This window comes from Megascapheus bottae, chromosome 36 (assembly GCF_031878675.1).
Source record: "Megascapheus bottae isolate mThoBot1 chromosome 36, mThoBot2.hap1, whole genome shotgun sequence".
NCBI classification, from domain to species: Eukaryota; Metazoa; Chordata; class Mammalia; order Rodentia; family Geomyidae; genus Megascapheus; species Megascapheus bottae.
In genome coordinates, this window is record NC_143544.1 from 1,074,108 (window position 1) to 1,093,464 (window position 19,357).

Genomic DNA, 19,357 nt, shown 5'->3' on the forward strand with positions numbered 1-19,357 from the left:
GAGAAAGGGTATCAATGTATGTGAAGTAATGCACCTTCTATCTGGCGAATATAATGTGACCCTTCGATTAATTACAATAAAAATATATGAAAAAATTATGCATTAATTATGCAAAATGGCCATTCCTGGTAATATAAATAGGCAACCATCTTTGGTGAATGTGTTCTGGTTTCCTCTCTTTCTGGCTTCCCATTGTGTCTGGTTTTTGTCAATCTGTGTGTGTGTGTGTGTGTGTGTGTGTGTGTGTGTGTGTGTGTGTGTGTGTTTTCTGTCTCTCTCACATGAAACTAAGACACAGGAGCCAGGCACTGATGGCTCACCCCTGTAATCCTAGCTCCTCAGGAGGCTGATATCTGAGGATCTCAGCTCAGTGCCAGCCAGGGCACAAAAGTCCATGAGACTTATCTCCAGTTAACCACTGGAAAAACCAGAAGTAGTGCTGTGACTCAAGTGGTACGCTCTTGTGCTGAAGAGCTCAGGAACAGAGCCCAGACCCAGAGTTCAAGCTCCAAGACCCCCTCCCTGCTACACACAAAAAGACACATGTGTGTTGTTTATGCATATGCATGCTCATATGCAGATTAGTCGGTCTGTCTGTCTGTCTGTCTGTCTATCTATCTATCTATCTGCCTGCCTGCCTGCCTGCCTGCCTGCCTGCCTGCCTGCCTGCCTGCCTGCCTACCTACCTACCTACCTACCTGCCTACCTACCTGCCTATATCCCAAACCTTGGAACTGGCCTCTTTTTCCCTGCAAATATGCATCACAAACCTGCCAATGTGTATTTGGAAAAGGGTTCTGTTTGGGAGGCTCTCTCTCCAGACTTAAAACAACAACAAAATCTCATTTAATATTATCCATTTGTACTATCATCTTTGTTGTCTCTTTCTTTTTAAGAACTCAGCCATCCCTGAGGTCACTCACCTTTCATCTCTGCTTTTCAATTTTCTTCCAGGCTTTTATTTCCATTGACAATCTTAGTTGTTACCTAGCAATTTGAATCAGGGTGTTCAGCCTCTGAGATTTTTCAAGAGAATTGCACCCTTGATAATAAGCATTGGTTGACAGGCCCCACTTTTGGTCTGCATTGTTTGATGATGAGGGGAGAAAATAAAATATAAAAAGCAAGCCTAATCCTAGTGTATTCTTTTGGGTCATTCTCCTATTAATTTCTCTTTGGGAAGAGGATCTGTTTGCTTCATCTGAGGGAAGGATTCTTGACAAAAATGTTTTTGTTTTTTTGTTCAGAGTAGATTAGAAATGGATTTTTGAAGACACCAAGCCAGTATCAACAAGAACCTGTCACCTTGAGGTTAAAGTGTGTGTGTGTGTGTGTGTGTGTGTGTGTGTGTGTGTGTGTACACCCAGTAACTTTTTGACCTCTACCATCTATTTTTGAAAAATGTCTTCCACACAGGTGACATATTTGGACCACCTGGTAAAAACTCATTTTTTTTTATTTGACAGCTTTAATATGTCAGGCATTCTGTTGTCAACATTTTGTTATCAGATGGGTCATGTTTGTTGGCAGTGGGAGCTTACAAACTAATGAAGAAAATAAGGAAGGAAATGAGCTCTGGAGTTAAGAGTTATGTGCTACCAGAAGGTACATGAGGAAGGTACCAGAATCTAGAAATAATTGCCACCACCACCCTAGTTCTCCAATAGTACTGACAAAAAACCTGGGGGGTCTGACAGTTACATTAAAGTTTTCAAGCCAGGGAAAATTAGCTACAGAAAGCTTAAATTCTAGTGATATCCAGTCTATGACAGTCCCTGTGGAACTTGCTATGTTGATTCCATGGGTGTGATGCAGGGGTGAGAGTAAGGTGGATGGGAGAAGGTAGAGAATGAATTTCTCCCCAGTGGACAGTGTTTATGGAGGAATGGTCCCACCAGCTGACTATGAGAGTAGATGCATCTCCAATAGTGTTTGGATACACAGCTCTAGATAATCACAAGAGTCTTGTCCAATAGAATTGTTTTGTTACTCAGCTCTAAGATAATGACAGGCTTACAAGTCAGGCCTGATGGTAGGAAAAGAAGCCCAGGTCCAATCCTTTCTTACTGGCTGTGTGCCTTTGGGGTTAGTGACAACCTTTTTGAGTTTACTTGCCTTCAAAATATGGATAAACTATTTGTTGTTGTCTGTGGTTCTAGGGAGTAAGCCTATGGTTTAGCACATACTGAGCAAACACTGTCACTTGGGCTATGTCCACAGCTTTTTTCCTTCCTCCCTTCCTCCCTTCCTCTCTCCCCCCCCCTCTCTTTCCCTTTCGTTTAGCTTATTTTTTTTTTTAGATAAGGTCTTCTGTTTTTGACAAGGACTATATCTTCATTATCTCTTATCCCTAGCTGAGATTACAGGCATGCATCATAACCCCTGGCCCTTCTGGGCCACTTTTTCATGTGACTTTCTTGGGGGATGGGGTGTAGACTGGCACAGGAGTGGCCTTCCCGGAATAACCTGGTAGCCTCCTTACAATGAAGTCTTCTACTCTAGTTATTAAGTATTCAGGTCACTCTGAAGATCCAAGGAAGCTGTGCTGTGTGGGTAGTTTGACATTTCTTCCAAGATTTCCTGATGCATTAATATTTGTCCCCTTACTTTGTGTTGTAATTACTGATCTAATGGATCAGAAATGGAGCCTGCTGGGACCTTCTCATGCACACACGCACTTCCAAATTACAGCGTCCGTCAGTTGACTTCTCATCTGGAAAAAAAAATGGGCAGCATGTTGCAATTCAAATGTAATGCCATTTTTTAAAATAAATGAGTACAGCACATCTTAATGAAATGAGAGGGATACTCTTTGCTCCTAAGTCCAACTTGGAGGCACCTATTGTATAAACATAAAAATGCAGGTAGAGTAGATGAGTTATTTTTCTTAGCTGTATTGTCACAGGGGCAGGATGCTAACACAACCACTTTCCTTACCACGAATTACAACCCCTCCCCCAATCCCACCATACTTGTCTATAGATACATTCCAGATTTAAGCCCTCACACTGGCTCATGGCGTTTTACATTACTCACTAGTTTTATCATGTTGGTGTCATTTTGTTGACACCAATGTCAGTTTCAAAACAACTCCAAATACAGAATTTCACCCATTTTTTTTTGAAAAAAGCTTCTCCTCTTAGGTGTGGCGGTATATACCTGTAATCCTAGCCATATACAGGAGGCATATATAGGATGATCATAAAGCGAGAAAGAGAGAGACAGACAGACAGACAGACAGACAGACAGACAGACAGAGACACAAACAGACAGACCCTGTGTGAAAAAGAACTCCAAAACAAAAATCTAGGAACATAGTTCCAGTGGTACAGTACCTGTCTAGCAGTGCAAAGACCTGAGAGGAAACCTAAGTATTGCCCAAAAGAAATTCCTTTCTATTTCTAGCAAAGAGTGTGTGTACTGTAGAACACATTGACCTCCTGACCACTCGGTGGAAAGGAGATGGACCTTGAGATACAAATTCAGCCATTTCCTCAGTATGCTGTTGCTTGGGACAAACCCACAGAACTCTTCTGAACTTCTCTCTGAAAAGTGAACAGTCATTACCAACCAAGTGGTTATGCAGACAGATAAATTGCTACCATGGATGTAATGATATGGATATTGTTATCTATTATTGATGATCTGTGATTTGACAGCAGATAGCTTTCTGGTATAGCAAATTTGAATTCATGTGCAGAATTAAGAGAAGCATCAAGTTTTTGAGCGAGTTTTTGGCAGCAAATGACAGAAGTGCTTACCAGGTTGTATTGCCAGTAAGGAAATTCTGTTCACAGGGTTAGGGCATCAAAGCAGATTGGGAAGATCCCGTGTCTTATGTTTGGGGGTGAGCTTAAGACCTGCAAGCTGGGACATCACCATAGGGTTAGACAAGAAAATGATGCTTGATTATGGCATTCCTCAGCAAACAGTGTAGCACAATAATTAAGGGGAGCGGGGCAGAATATCAAAGTGAGACTGTGACATTTTCCCTTCTGATTCCTCCTGATTTTGTAAATTCTAAGGCTCCAGCACCTCCACTGTCCCTGTACTGTGTATTATCAGGCACTGAAATCCTTGTCTCAGAATCTCTTCTGTTGTACGAGTCATGATAATGTTGTCTTCCCTGCAGCCTAGAGATGACACCGTGGTGTGATCAGAGCAGCATGTAAGCTAATTATCTATGGTGGAGTTTTGATTCTTACTGGGCTTTGTAATGAGAGCTTTCAGAATTCTGTTTTGTATGGTTGGAATTTCTTCTTGTGTGTCTCTATGTGCATGAGAAGGTGAAGAAAGTCGGGTGTGGAAAGGTGTCCAGGGAAATTGTAAATGGTCTCCATTCACATGCTGAACTCACTGAATGCCTCATCAACCAGCACATGATCCTGCAGGGATGAAAGTGGAAAATCTGAGTGTTAGCTGGGCATCAATCACTCACACCTGGAATCCTAGAGACTCAGGAGGCTGAGATCTGAGAATCCCTCCGTTTGAAGCCAGCCTGGCCAGTAAAGTCTATAAGACTCTTATCTCTAAAGAAACCACCCCCCAAAAAGCTGGAAGTGGAGCTGTGACTCAAGTGGTACAGTACTAGCCTTGAGCAAAACACTCAGGGGCAGCACCTAGGCACTGAGTTCAAGGCCCAGAATTGGCACATATGAAGTCTGGGTTTTGTTTTCTAGCTTTCAAATTTCAAATGCTATATTTTCATGTGAGAGAAGGAAAAGGGGACTACTGACAGTCCCTATAGTCTGTCAGGACATTATAAACACCATTTTACCTGGAGATGAGTGACATTATTCAGTTTGATTGTGTGGTAACCAGAAGGGCTTACATGCAAATCACGTAGGATTTGAACTACCTCGTCTGGATGGTATAAAGATAACTTGCAGATTGGTAACAAACCATTTAGTGCATTTGTTTCAGAGTGCTGATAAAATAATAATGCCCTCTTGTTTTCAATTGGGCTATTCCTTATTAAGTAAGACTTAGGGATGTAACTACTTGATATCAAAGCAACTGTTTCTTTTCAGTTGTTATCTGAGGCCTAAGATAGCCCTGGGACATGTAATTAATTAAATGATAGAATTAATTGATCTAATTTGGTCATTCTGATGCCAGTGAAAGCCATTCACATACGAGCAGCATTTTGGGAATGCTAATTGTTCTTGAGATTTTGGTGTACTAATCACTCAAGGCGGTGATTTCAAATGTTTTTTTCTTGTGGGTAAAACTTTTGGAACAAAAAGTCAAAGCCTCACCAGACGCGGTCTTGACAGAGAAGTCGCGGAATTAACTTCAGCAACATCTGGAGGAAAAGCAAAAGTAGACAGATGAGACTGCATCGAACTGAAGAGCTTCTGTGCGGCAAAAAGAAATACGTCACTGACAAAATGGAAACTAGCAAACATGTGAGAAAATGTATGCCAGCCCTTGGGATGCCTGTGGAAAGAAAAAAACAAAGGCCTAATTTCTGAAATACACGAAGAGCTCCTACAGTCCAGTTACCAATGCAGTGTTAACAAGTCCATTAGAAAATAGGCCAGAGACTCTGCATAGAGTTTCTCCAAGGAGCATCTAGAAATGACCAATGCGTTTATTCATTCAAGAGGGGGGAAAAAAAGGTTTCTAGTTACCAGTCATGAAGGAAGTGAAAAACATCAAAGCTATCAAGATCAAGGCTCAAAGCTGCCAGCCTGCTGACATCAGAAGACCATTGTATTTGCAAGAATGAGGATGACCTGGAGCCTTTGTATGTGGTGGAAGGAAATAGAAAATCATGTCACTGCCATGAAAAACACCATGGAGGTTTCTTCCAGATTTCTGGGTGGCAGCATGCTTTGCCCGTGGAACTTGGTGACTCAGAGGGCTTTCTGCATCCCATGCATTTGTTCTGAGCACTTTTAGCGGAGTGCTCCCCTTTGGTAGGTTTATTCTAGCTCATTCTTAGATATGCCATTTCCCGCCTCCTCATTCCCACTTGTGTTTTTACACAGTGTTCAGAGGACAGAAACACATCTCCCCAGGCTTTCCTTGAAGGTTCTGAAGGCTGGGAAAGTGGATTGCTTAAGTTAGTGGTAGAGTGCCTATTAGAAATAGGAGTCTTTTGCATCCTTACATAATCTCCAGTTTTCCTTCTCTACACTGAATGGATCTTTTGAAGTTCATATCAAACTGGGTGCCAGTGGCTCACATCTGTAATCCTAGCTACTCGGGAGACTGAAATCTGAAGATTGCAATTTGAAGCTAGCCGGGGCAGAAAAGTCCCAGTAAAACTCTCATCCTTAGTGAACCACTCACAAACCCGAAGTAGAGCTGTGGCTCAAAGTAGTAGATCATTAGCCTTGTGCAAAAGAAGGTCAGGCCTCGAGTTCAAGCCCCACAAATGACAAGAAACAACAAAAAGGTTCCTTTCAATACAGACCAGAGACCTCTGACTACTTTTCAAAGTCAGATCCTGTTACTTCTCCATAACCTTCATAAACTCTGATAATACCAAACATTCCTTGGTTTCCCCACCCAGACTCATATGTCCCCTGTGCTGTCAGGTAGCTGCTTCCACCAGTGTGGTGAGACCATCCTCCTCATCCTTCAAATGTCACTTCCTCTGGGAATCCTTGCCAGCTCCCCTTTGTTTCCTGACTTTTGAGCTGTTTCCTCGTTTTCCTGTTCATCTACAATGTACAGACTTATTTTTGAGAGTATAGATTTGAGGTGTTTTGCCATAGACACAAAAGGTAGTAGCTACATGAGATGAAGGAAGGCTGGGCCATGGTAGCCATTCCATTGTGTGTACACACTACACCATGCAGCCTTAAATATGCATTGAATTGGGGAACATTTTAAATGGAAGCATTGAGCTCTGATCCAAGGGGGGAGAGAAAAAAGTCTGATACCTCATCAGGTGTCCTCAGGGATTCTTTGCTCTGGTCCTGTCTTGTGTTGGGTTTCTACCTCTGGGGAGTTATCACTTGTTGCTTCTCAACTCTCACAGCTTTTCTTAAAATAATGCCACAGTGGCAACTTCTTTTTATTGTGTGTGGAAATAAAATCTATATATTAACTAAATTCTTTGTTTCTATGAAAAGGGTCTGCTTTTGGATTTAAAGAGAATTTGATCTTAAAAACTTGTCAATTCCGGGAAAATAAAGAGCAAAGTCTGAAAATACAAGTTTCCATAGTTTTCATAATACATAGGAAAGCCTCGGTACTAGTCCGAATTAGCTATATTAACTAGAAAAGAAGTCTCTTGAAGATTCTCTTATGCTTAAGAATGACAGGTTTAGTCCTCATGGTGTGACTTGTTTAAATGGAGACTCTCTCTCTCTCTCTCTCTCTCTCTCTCTCTCTCTCTCTCTCTCTCTCTCTCTCTCTCTCTCTCATCTCCCTCTCCCTCTCTCTCTCTTCCTCTCTCTCCCTCCTCCCTCCCTCTCTCCCTCCCACCCTCCCTCCCTCCACCTCTCTCCCCCTCTCCCTCTCTCCCTTCCTCTCCTCCTCCCTCTCCCTCTCCCCCTCTCCCCTCTCCCCCTCTCCCCCTCTCCCTCTCTCCCCCCTCCTCTTCTCGCTTTGGCTAATGGCAGGAAATTACAGCATGAACCATGATAAGCAATCACTTGAAATGAAATATTAGATATCAAAATGCCACCGATTCATCAAACAATTCCTGGCACTGGAGGGAACATCACCCTGATTATCATTTTTCTCAGGAATTCACTTTCTCTGCCTCTCTTTATATCTCTGGAGAACTCTTCTTCAATTCCCCAAACTTCCATTCCTAGTATCCTGTGTCTGTGACGTGCAGGGCATTCTAGTTCACCCTCTTATCCAAAACTATCCTCTGCCTTATTTTATGTATCCATCTTTTATAACAGCATTCCTACTGGTTGAGATAAAAGCTTTAAAAAAAATCCCACCTCTATCTTTATGGTTGTTATTTTATGCTTATGAGGGTTGTCTTGTTAATTTGTAATAAAATTGCTGAAGTAAAACTTCGAAGTGCCCTTTACAAACAAATTATAGCTCCCTCCTCTCCTCCAATACCAAAGAAGATCCATTTTTTATACAGGCTTTTCCTCCGCGTGTAAAGATTTATCTTCCTCCTCTCCAGAGCAAAGCAAGCTCTTCACTTACTTCAACTCTTCCAGATGCCCCAAGAAATGCCAGATAGTGTCTTCATTATCTTCTTAGTATAAAGGAGAGGGTTCAGTAGTAAAACGACACTTCTGGTTTATTAAATGCCAGGCTTGCGTTGCACCAAGCTATCTGCCAGCTGGCTGCATTACAGACAGCATCTCAAAGGACAGCCTTCCCCGCCTGTTCACCAGCTGGCCATGCAGCTCTAGATGGAGGAGACGCCCCCTGGCGGCAGAGGCCTGATCTACTTACACAGTCCCTCCATGGGTGTCTGTGCTGTGCATTCTTCTCACCCACCAGTGAGCTTGGTTGATTAAGCAGAGATTCGAGTCTCGTGGACTTTTCTGTCCATGTTTGGGATCACTTGGGTCCCAAGCTACATTCATTTCATTTTCTTCTTCATTAGAAAAATAGTTTCCGCAGAAGTTGGCTCCAAAAATATTAAAATTAAAAAGGGTAACAGCAGTGTATTTAAAAGTCATCTCCTAATCTCTCTGCAGAGTAACCTCTATTAATTCTTGGCAGATTGTTTCTCTAAGCCTTTTGCCAGCATCCATCCACTTGGCAAGAATTACCTGAGGACTTCCGTATAGTAAGCAAAGCAGTTACAATGGTGGAGAAGGTGGCAAACCAGGGCTTGCCCTTTCTAATTGACAGAATGGAGGGGGGGGGGAAAGCCCAAGTAAATAAGTCTCACTCTTGAGTGCGCATCCACAGTAATGTAAGCCAATATACCAATAGAGACATCTGCCTGCTCAAGTTCTGTAGTTGCAACACAGGCTATGGGCCCAGCTGGAGGGCTCAACAATCAGTGATGCTCTTCATTGTATGTTTGGATATTCTACGATATATTCTTTACATTTGCATGTATTATGACAGCGTAAGTAATAATATATACTCATAATACGTTCTGTATGGGAATGTCGTTTGTTTCTCTGGAGAGCCATGGCTGCCGTGGCAGGTTTTGCTTGGGGAGTGCAGGCTGCTTTTGCATTGACCTGTGTGGAAGAGCTGGTGCAGAGGATTATGGGAGTGAGGCCCTGCCTTGCTTCCCTGGGTTTGAGAAGCATTCAGTGATTACCATCTGAGTGGCATTTCTCCCCTCCCAGTCTAGCCAGAGCCATTGATCTCAGAGTGTAGTGTAGTCGGCTTTCCCAGCCCCAGAGTCAGCTATAATTAACTGCTGGAGCTTTGAAAAGGTTTCCTGAGCTACACCAGAGCCTTCAACGTTTGTAAACAGGAGTTAGTCGGAAGAAAACGTAGTAGAACTTGGTGAGTGCTGTTGTATTTTCTTTCACGCGTATTTGGAGTTTCATAGGAATCATCTACAATATGTTAATGTAAATATCCCTGCCTTCAAAAGAACAGTGGAAACAGTACCAGTGGCTCACACCTGTCTATATTAATTTATGGCTGGTTGTGGGCCTTCATCTTTTTCTGCAGGCTAGTGCTCTACCGCTTTGAGCCACAGTGTCACTTCTGTTTTTCTGGTGATGGATTGGAGATAAAAGTCTCCTGGACTTTTCCTGCCCAGGCTGGCTTTGAACCATGATCCTCAGATCTCAGCCTTCTGAGTAGCTAGAATTACAGGTATGAGCTACCAGCGCCTGACTTCCTGAATATATGTTGAACACTGTGTGTGTTGCTGGGGTGAGGATTGCCAGACAGCTGATGGGGATTTGTCCTTGATCTCTTGGTCTTCCATACACACCCACGTTTCCCCAGAATAACACTCACCCGGGCAGGGAAGATTAGGTGTTCGACCCCAGCAGTGGGAAGAAGGTCATTCAAAAATGCATTTCTAATACAGAAACTGAAATTAGGGAGAAACTTTACATTGCATTTTTTATGATGTGTGTCTTAGGCTCTGTCTCTGTTTGCACAGAGAAAGGCAATGAATATTTAATCCTGGGACAATGGAAGGAGAGGTGGGGGAGTGTGCATACACAGTAGTGGTTTTGAATCTTCAGTAGCTTTTCCAAAGCTGTCACCTTTTACTTAAGAGTTGGACATGTTACCACTATTTGCCATTGACTTTGGGCTAGAATTGTCTTTTTTTTTTTGTGGGTCATAGGGCTTGAACTCAGCCTGGGCACTGTCCCTGAGCTCTTCGGCTCAAGGCTACCACCCGACCCTTGAGCCAAGCCCCACTTCCCATTTTCTAGAGGTTAATTGGAGATAAGAGTCTCAGGTCCTTTTGTGCCTGGGCTGGCTTTGAACCTTGATCCTCAGATCTCAGCCTCCTGAGTAGCTAGGATTACAGGCATAAGCCACCATGCTGGGCTTTGTTTTTGTTTTGAACTCAGGGCTGGGTGCTATACCTGAGCTTCTTTGCACAAACGCTAGAGCTTCACCACTTGAACCACAGCTCCATTTCTGTTTCTTTTGTTGTTGCTTTTGGTAGTGAATTGGAGATAAGAGTCTCTCATAGACTTTTCTCATAATCTAGCCTCCAGAGTGGCCTGTAGGATTACAGCTATTACTCCTTAAGTTTTCGACACATCCACAGAACTCATGTAGTTTAGAACCCCCATGGCTATCAGCTTGGCATCATCATCAAATTTGCTTTTTTTTTTTTTTTTAAACCAGTCTTGGGCTTGAGCTCAGGGCCTGAGCACTGTCTTTGGACTTTCTCAAGGCTAGAGCTCTACCACTTGAGCTTCAGCAGCACTTCCGGCTTTTTTCTATGTATGTGGTACCTAGGAATCAAACCCGGGTCTCTGTGCATGCAAAGCAAACACTCTACCAGTAGGCCAAACTCCCAGCCCAAATTTGCTTTTTATATTTCCTTTATACAGTGGACCTTGCAAATCACCTGAAACTGGTCCCCAATAAACAAAAATAAAAAACATTACAACCAAGTGAGCTGAAAACTTGAATACTTTATACCTGTATAGAGCACTTGATAGAATTGCCAACTACCTCCCCACAGATTAACTTGGCAGCATTTCGTGACATTGCCTGGGTGTTTTTGTACCTGGTGTTCAGATGAGGAAATTAAGCCTGAGAGCACTTGAGTGTCGCACTGGAGGGCATGCAATGAGCTCATGAAGTTACTTGAAGCCCCTTCCTGCAGAAGCAGGGTATGGATCAGGGCTATACATTCTGGGGGTCCCCTGTGTTATTAAACTCTCTAGGAGGTAAGCCTTGGAATTCACAATTTCTGTAAGCATTCCATGTGGTCTAAAAGACAATCACTTATATTTGGAAAAGTCCGATTTATAGTAGTTATTCCAACCCATAGGTTTCTAACCTGACTGTGGAACTGGGCTGAAGAACACTGTGGCTTTGTGTAGACTATTTGAATGTGAATGGTGACTTAGATAGTTGATTTGGATATTGATTTCTCAGAAAATCAATGATAGCCAACCATCCTTTATTCTATTTGATCTTAAAAACTTATGATTTGCATTGCTGGGCATGGTAGCAAATATCTGTCATCCCAGATATTCAGGAGGCAGAAGTAGGAGGATCATGATCTGAAGAAAGCCTGGGTAAAAGCCCAAGAATCTATTTGAGAAACTAAAAGCAAGTGAACTGAAAAGGACTACTGTGTGCTCAAATGGCAGAGTGCTTGCTCAGTAAGCATGAGGCCCTGAATTCCACCAGTGGTACCATCAAGAAAAAAAAAAAGGAAATTGAAAAAGAAAACAAAGATCTACAATTGTCCTTGGCTCACTGGCCTCTGACAGGCTAATGGATTGCCCACAAAAATGGCAAAACAGAATGAATCCATAGACTTGTAAGGTTCATATCTCTGAAATTCTAGAGCAGAGACAAAGGTGGGCATTGTGATACCAGTTGATAATGGTCTTCCCAGAATGAGATATTCTTTATGCTATTCCTTTCTAACAAAAGTAGATCCAAAGAAATGGTATTCGTTCATTTTCCACTGGCAGAATAAAATCTCTGAGGCGATGTGAAGTATAAAGCAAAGAGGCAGATCAGGTTACCAAGAAAAATGTTGATTCTAGAGGGGATGTGCCTCAATGGTTACTGCACATTGGACCATATAAGATGAGTGGTCCAAGCAGGTGGGATGCAGATGTGTGACGGGAAACATCGCATGCCTGTCTGTCTTGTGTGAAATGATTTCATGGGCCTTCACCTGCAGGGAAACAAGGTCTTCTCAATGAGAACAAATGCTGTATTTTGATTCTTTGTGATTCTTTAGTTCGATCATCTAGGGTCTGGGGAAGGGGATGGGAATGAGGATTTTGAAATTCAGAAGAAAGTCTTTGCATGTGTGGCAGAAAGTCTTGGGGAATTGGGAGAAAGGCTCAAGGTAAAGATTACAAAAAAAAGTCTGTTCTTGTGAATTTAAGAAGAAAAAATTGTTTTGGTCTAACCTTTCTGGCTAATTGGTTCTCCAATGGAGATGCTTGGAAAGGGTGCAGACCTGCAGGCCCCGTCTCCTGGGGTGGTTGTCAAGATTATCTAGGTATGATAAATGAAACGTCTTACTTTGCTTATTCGTGAATTCATTAAATGCTCATCCAATATTTACTGAGGGGGTGAGAAGTGACTCTCGGGTAGACAAAGTAGATGAGATCTTTTCCCCTCATAGGACTCAAAATCTAGCAAGGCAGACAGACAGGCTGCCATTAAGCCAATATCTGAGCCAGCTGTGACTGATAGAGTGGGCATGCTCCCTGGATATCCATCACCCAGCACAGATAAAGCTGAGAACTGTCACACAGCTGGGAATGAGAGAGCTAGGATGTGAACTCAGGACCAGGTATCTCTGTATCCAGCATCATCATCATCATCATCATCATCATCATCATCATCATCTCCAGTTCTAAACTCTTCCTTCCTCTTCCAGCAGTTTGAAAAATCCAAACAGACTTCTTTATCTAACTGACATTGTCTGAGTTGCTCCATGAACAAAACCTTTTGCTGTCAGTTCTTAAGGTCAGAACTCTGTAACAAAGACTTCCCCGGGCTAGAAAATCAACCCCTTCCTCTGCCTTCTCGTTACTTTGTTTAATGAAGAGTGGTTTAATAGCCTGGCAACATCAACCCTGGCTTAATTTTTTTTTCATTTTTTTTTAAATTCCTCCCCTGCCTTCTGGAATTTGCAATGAATTGAGAAACAGTTCGGGTTCATTATCTGAACCCCTTGGCCTGAGAAACAGAAGCGGGGATCAGTGTGAGGCCCTGTGGTACAATCCCTGCAACACAGGCTGATTTAATTAGGCCCCTGTGTGGCATGGGGCAATGGAAACACTGTCTTTTCTGTCAGGATTATAGAAAGCGCTTCTCCCTTCCCTGTGGTCCAGAGATCCTGGGGAAGAAAATCAGGTTCCTGTTCCCAGAGGCTGAGCTGCACAGAATGTTCACATGCTGGCTGAGTCCTGGAGATAGACTTTCCTGGGAGCCCTGGACAAGTTCCACACCAGTGCCATGTGTAAGCCTGAGTGGGGAAGGAGGCTTCTCTTCTACTTGCCTCTAGGGGAGCCTGGAGGAAGACCAGGAGGTGAGAGTCGGCCCCAACCAGTGAAATGTGCCTGGCAAGGCTTCAGGCTTCCAGGCCTCACCGAGCTGTGGTGTGGGTAACAGCTCTGCCACCTCCCCAACTTCCTTCTGGACTCAGTTACCAGGCTTACTTTGTGCTTCCCATTTTCAGGGAAACCATCCTCTATCCTTTAGAGAAGGTTAAATCCTTTTGATACAGTATTGTTTTTGTTTTTGAGGTCAAGTCTTTGTTATTAAGACCCCTGACTATTTCTGGCAACTCGGTATTTGGTTGAATGACTAGAACACCATGTAAAGATGCTACATGTGCTTGTGTGTGTGCTTGTATGGGTACTTTGGTGTATGGGTGTGTATGTGTGTGTGAAGCAGTTGGGTAATGTTTATCATTAGCCCGAAGCATTGGCTAATGTTAAATTTAAATTAAAATACACTCTTGGGTGACTACGTCTTCAATTTCATGGTCGATGCCTTCATGACTCACTTATTAAACTAAACCAGGAGTTGCAAACTAAAATACCTCAAGGGAAGGAAGGAAACATACTAAACAAGCATGATCAGGTGTAACTGAGATATACCCCAGTGCCTTTGCATGAATAGACACTTTTTCAGGTTTCTAAAATTACAATAATTCTTATAATAATACATACTATTGCATATCCATATAGTAATATGCATGTATAATTATACATATATTTATATTCCTAGACATATATTTACATATAAAATATATAATAGAATATATTATTTATGTTTATACAAATAAATATATTACTATATATTATATTTTTATAATAATGTTTATTATTTATGTGTTTAAAATGCAAGCATCCATCATCATTCCAGACTAAAGTCTGGAAACCTGAAATAAGGTCTTAAATATGAAAAAGGAACAAATACAAATATTTTTAAAGACTGCATTCAACTCACAGGCTGTTGGGTCTGAGAAAGAAAGCTTACTGCTCTCCACATGAAATTGTATCTTCATTTGCAATAAACTAATTTACAATGACTAGCTCGGATAACATCAAATACCATTTTTATTGGGGAGCGATATAAGCCACAGGGCATTTGTTGTCAGGCTCCAGATCACTGCTCTGGAATTAGACTAGTGCTCCCAGCGCACCTTTCCATTTTAGTAACAGATGACCTTGTTTGCAGGTCATTGGTCTCTTATGCAAGTGGCACAGGGACCCTTGAAATGGTCCTTGCCACATCCCCTGACCTTTCTCGCAGAACCGACAAATGATAGATATTCGTGTTCCTAAGAAGGTTGGCCTCGTATGTGCTCATAAATCTGGACCACTGTTCTTGGCTGAGCCCACTCAGTTTAGCAACTGTTAGCCAAGCATGTTGGAATTCTCTGATGTATTTCCTAAGGTTGAGACCAGACTCCTCCCTTAGAAAATGACCATGTTTACTTACCCCAACCTTAAAATTTCCAACCAGCGGAAATCTACTAGAAGATTTCTTTTTCAGGCCTAAATTGAAAACAAAACAAAACAGAGTATGGTGATTATTTGTACCTAATTGTTCTAGGTAGTGAATTGATAAAATGTCATAAAGCATTTTTAAAAGCACAAGATTTTCAAGCAAACTCTGAGACTTATCTAACACGTGCGATATAGAATTCTAGATTCTAAAGAGAGAAAAATGGGAGGATTAAAAGGGGCGGGGGGGAAAGGAACAGAGTGGAAATAAATGTTGTTAATGACCACAAAGATCTGTTCCCCTCTGCTCCTGCCTATGGATTTGTAGGGAAGAAGAGGGAGGCTCTGTTGAGAATGGATTTGAGACCACAGTCCAGTTTAAAGGGACAGAAGCCACAATCCATTAGTAATGTCTGCTTTTGGCCCAGGAATAGGAGCTGAAAGTACGCCTGCACCCTATGGCCTAAACAGTACACATGAAACTCTTTTTTTTTTTTTTTAAACCAGTCCTGGAGCTTGAACTCGGGGCCTGCACACTGTCCTTGGACACTTTTTGCTCAAGGTTAGTGCTCTGCCACTTGAGCCACAGAGGCACTTCTGGCTTTTTCTGTATATGTGGAACTGAGGAATCAAACCCAGGGCTTCGTGTTTGCTAGGGGAACACTCTACCACTAGGCTATGCTCCCGTCCTGAAACTCATTTTCTTATAGTATTATTTAGATCCAGTGTGTCTGGGGTAGTTTCTGTAAATGATGCATGGCCTTCCCTTTTGTTTTTGAGTGTCTCAGTTTGGGTAATATATTTCATGCGACCACCTGAGGAGATTTCTTGCCTAATTACCAACAGCTCATTTTTTAAAAATTCCTAAATGTTCCTCAATCTGTACTCTTGGGTACCATTCACTTAATATTCCTCAGGAACTTCCTTTTCTCTGGGTCAGAGTTCTCTCAGCATCCTACTGAAAACATCTCAACACAATCTTTCTCCCCCACCCCCTCACACACTAACTTTAAAATTAACTTTAATTAGTTGTACAGAGGGATTCATTTTGACCTACCTGTGTATGCAGGCAAGGCATCTTGATCAGATTCCCCCCACACACCCCACCCCTCCTCCATCCTTCTCCCTGGTCCTCTCCTAGACAGTAAGACCCATCCATCCCAGAGCACTTTATTCTGAGTCCATTAAATGGAGCCCTTGGTAGGAGAGCCCTTTTCAGTCTCAATCCACCTTCTGTTCTTCCAGTTCTTCTCTAACAGTTTGCCTTCTGTTCTTGAGTGAGAAGGAGCTATAAATGACCTATTTCAAGACCAAATAACCACTTAATAGAGTGGAGATTCATTAGGACAGAGCTGATAGCGACTCTGGTCTCGGGAACATAGCAGCGAGCCCAGAGGATTTTCAGTTTTCTTCTAGCTTGCTGACCTCAATTTACAAGGCAGAATTAAGTCCCCAAAACCCCAGAACATCACCAAAATAATGAAACTATTGGCTTTTAATCACAGACAGAATTATGAGGAGTCGGGAGACCTCTAACCTTATCATTTAATTCTCTCTTTTAAAAGGGAATTTCAACCTCAAGGACACACAGGCAGATGTAGATGCGATTTCTTTTCATTTAACAACATACACATTTAAAGGCTTTTTTTTTTATAGCACATGTTAGTGCAGGCACAGTGATCCCTCTTATAGGAAGTGAAAATGTGAGAGGGCACATGAAAAGGGAGAGAAGGAAGAGAGACAGAGACAGAGATCGACACAAGAATGAAACAAAAAGGAAATCTGTGGAAATTATTTAAAAAATAGAAAATGAGCTGACTTCTTACCTGGCTAACACAAATGGATCCCAATTTACAACACCAATTTCAGACTGTCCCCTTCTCTCCCAAGATTACAAACATGAAACAGACCATTTCATTTCCACCCCTGGTAACTTTCGGAATGGACTTAAATCAGTTAAGGGCTGAGGACCTACAGGTTTATTACTGCTTTTTTATTTATCTATGATGTCAGGAATTAGGGGAAGTAAGGAGAAATCACCTTTGTTTTAGTTCTTCTGTCGGGGTGAAGTTTGGTTTCTTTGGTTATTGGAAAAGAAGCCCAATAACACCTGAGGAAAGGGTGGGAGAGGCCAGGCAGAGAGCCCACATGTTTTGGATCCGAGCCGCCATCATCTCATTGGTCGCAAAGCTTCTCACCTTTCCACATTCCTATTTGTGGAAAGGGAGGATGCGATTCATTTCCCAGGAGTGTGGCAAGAATGAAGATAATGATACATGCAAAGGCCCAGCGAAATATGTGAGATAACCTTTTTAAAACTTAGTACTTGCAACGAAGTTGCCAATGGCTCACGCCTATAATCCTAGTTGCTCTGGAGGCTGGAATCTGAGGATTGGCTTTCAAAGCCAGCCTGCAGAGTAAAGTCTGTGAGATTCTCATCTCCAGTTAACCAACAGAAAGCCAGAAGTGGCTCAAGTGGGAGGGCACCAGCCTTGAGTGATGAAGCTAAGAGACAACATACCCAGACCCCGAGTGTAAGCCCCATTACGGGCACAGAACCCAAACCAAACCCAACCTACAGCATCAAAGTGCGGTACTGCAGGTCTGGAGGTGCGTTAGTTGACCTTGGAGAGTAGATGCTTCTTTGCTGGTCTCTGAGCAGCATCAACTGGGAGCAAAGACTTGCTTTGCTAACTTGTGACAACATGAACTCGGGCAATTCAGATTTCTTCTTCCAGCCTTCAGTTCATCCTCTACAAAATAGGGATTCCTCGTGACTATCTATGGAGACGTTCGTGAGAATATGAAAAAACAAATACGTAAGGCATTGAGCATCCCATAGTATGCTCATATATCAACATGGTAAATAGTGCTGTCATCATCATTAGGGTCCATCACTTTGTGGCAGCCTGCCTTGGCTTGTGCTTTGTGGAGTTGAGCTTGCACTCGGGACTTGTGCATGTGGTCATTTGAGACCTGCTCTCCAGATGCACCTATGTTGGAGCAAGAACAGTAGGAGAGGGCAACAGAAGGTGGAATGGAAGTAAATACCCCCAGGTGGCAGCTCGTCTAAGCCCTATCTCACTGTGAGCTTCCTATTTGGTGCTCCGGGACAGACTTTGACTTATAAGAGGGCAGGGAGATAAGCTACCTGTCTCCATGTCAATTGTTTTGTGGTTGCTGATCACTCACAGAAGGACAGAAGGCATGTCCAGACGTGGGAAGTCTTCAACAATAGCAAGTCATTCGAGTGATATAGTTCATAAGTAGATCATTCTAATCCCTGCATAGTATTTCATAGTAAGGCCCCATTAGCATTCTTTCACCTCCTCCCATATTGGGGCATATTCTAACATTCCCCAATTTCTTTCCTTTATGCTCTTCCTTTAGGTACAGAATGTTTTATTACTCTATTAGTTTGGGTCAAAGATCACAGATATATACATATAATCTATAATGATACCTAGTACATTATGTCACATACAAATTATATGAATATAATATATAATTATATATATTACATTTTACATATAATATGTTATCAAATATATGAATAAATATTAATAATAAATATATAAATAATTAAGGGATCTCTCATTTGGAAAAATGTATGCTTTTGACCTTGAATTGCATTTTATCTGACGGTCTTGCTATGAGCATGCTTTTGATCCTTTTGCATTTGTCTGGTGTATTTTCAACTGGTCCAGTGATCTGCCATTTTTTCCCCTCACTTGTTTTGAGGCAAAAACAACTTAAAAGTAACATCATTTAAAAATCCTTATTGGAAGCCAGGTGCTTCCAGTAGCTCATGTCTATAACCGTAGCTACTCTGGGGGCCGAGGTCTGAGAATCACAATTAAAAGTCACGCTGGGCAGGAAAGTCTTCTTGAGACTCTTACTTCCAATAAACCACTCAAAAACCGGAAATGTAGCTGTGGCTCGTGGTGGTGGAGTGCTAGCCTTGAGCAAAAGAGCTCTGGGACAGTGCCTGGGCCCTGAGTTCAAGCCCCACAACTGACAACAACAAAAACAAAACAGCAACAAAAATAACAACAAAAAAATCCTTATCAGAAAGACTTTGTCTTTTTCAGGGGACTGTGAGCATTTAAAAAATCAGGATCCAAAAAAAGATCCCAAGCCTTCCACAGACAAGCAAAATATGCTTGTCTGTGACAGTGTCAGGCCAGGCCAACTGGATGACAGCCACCTGCCTATTCTCTTGCCCTTCCTGGTCCCCTGCATCTGCAGTGATGTCAGGGCCACATCTTCCTGCAAAAACTAGTTACAAATGTACACTGATCCTTTCTTGATGTTTTTTTTTC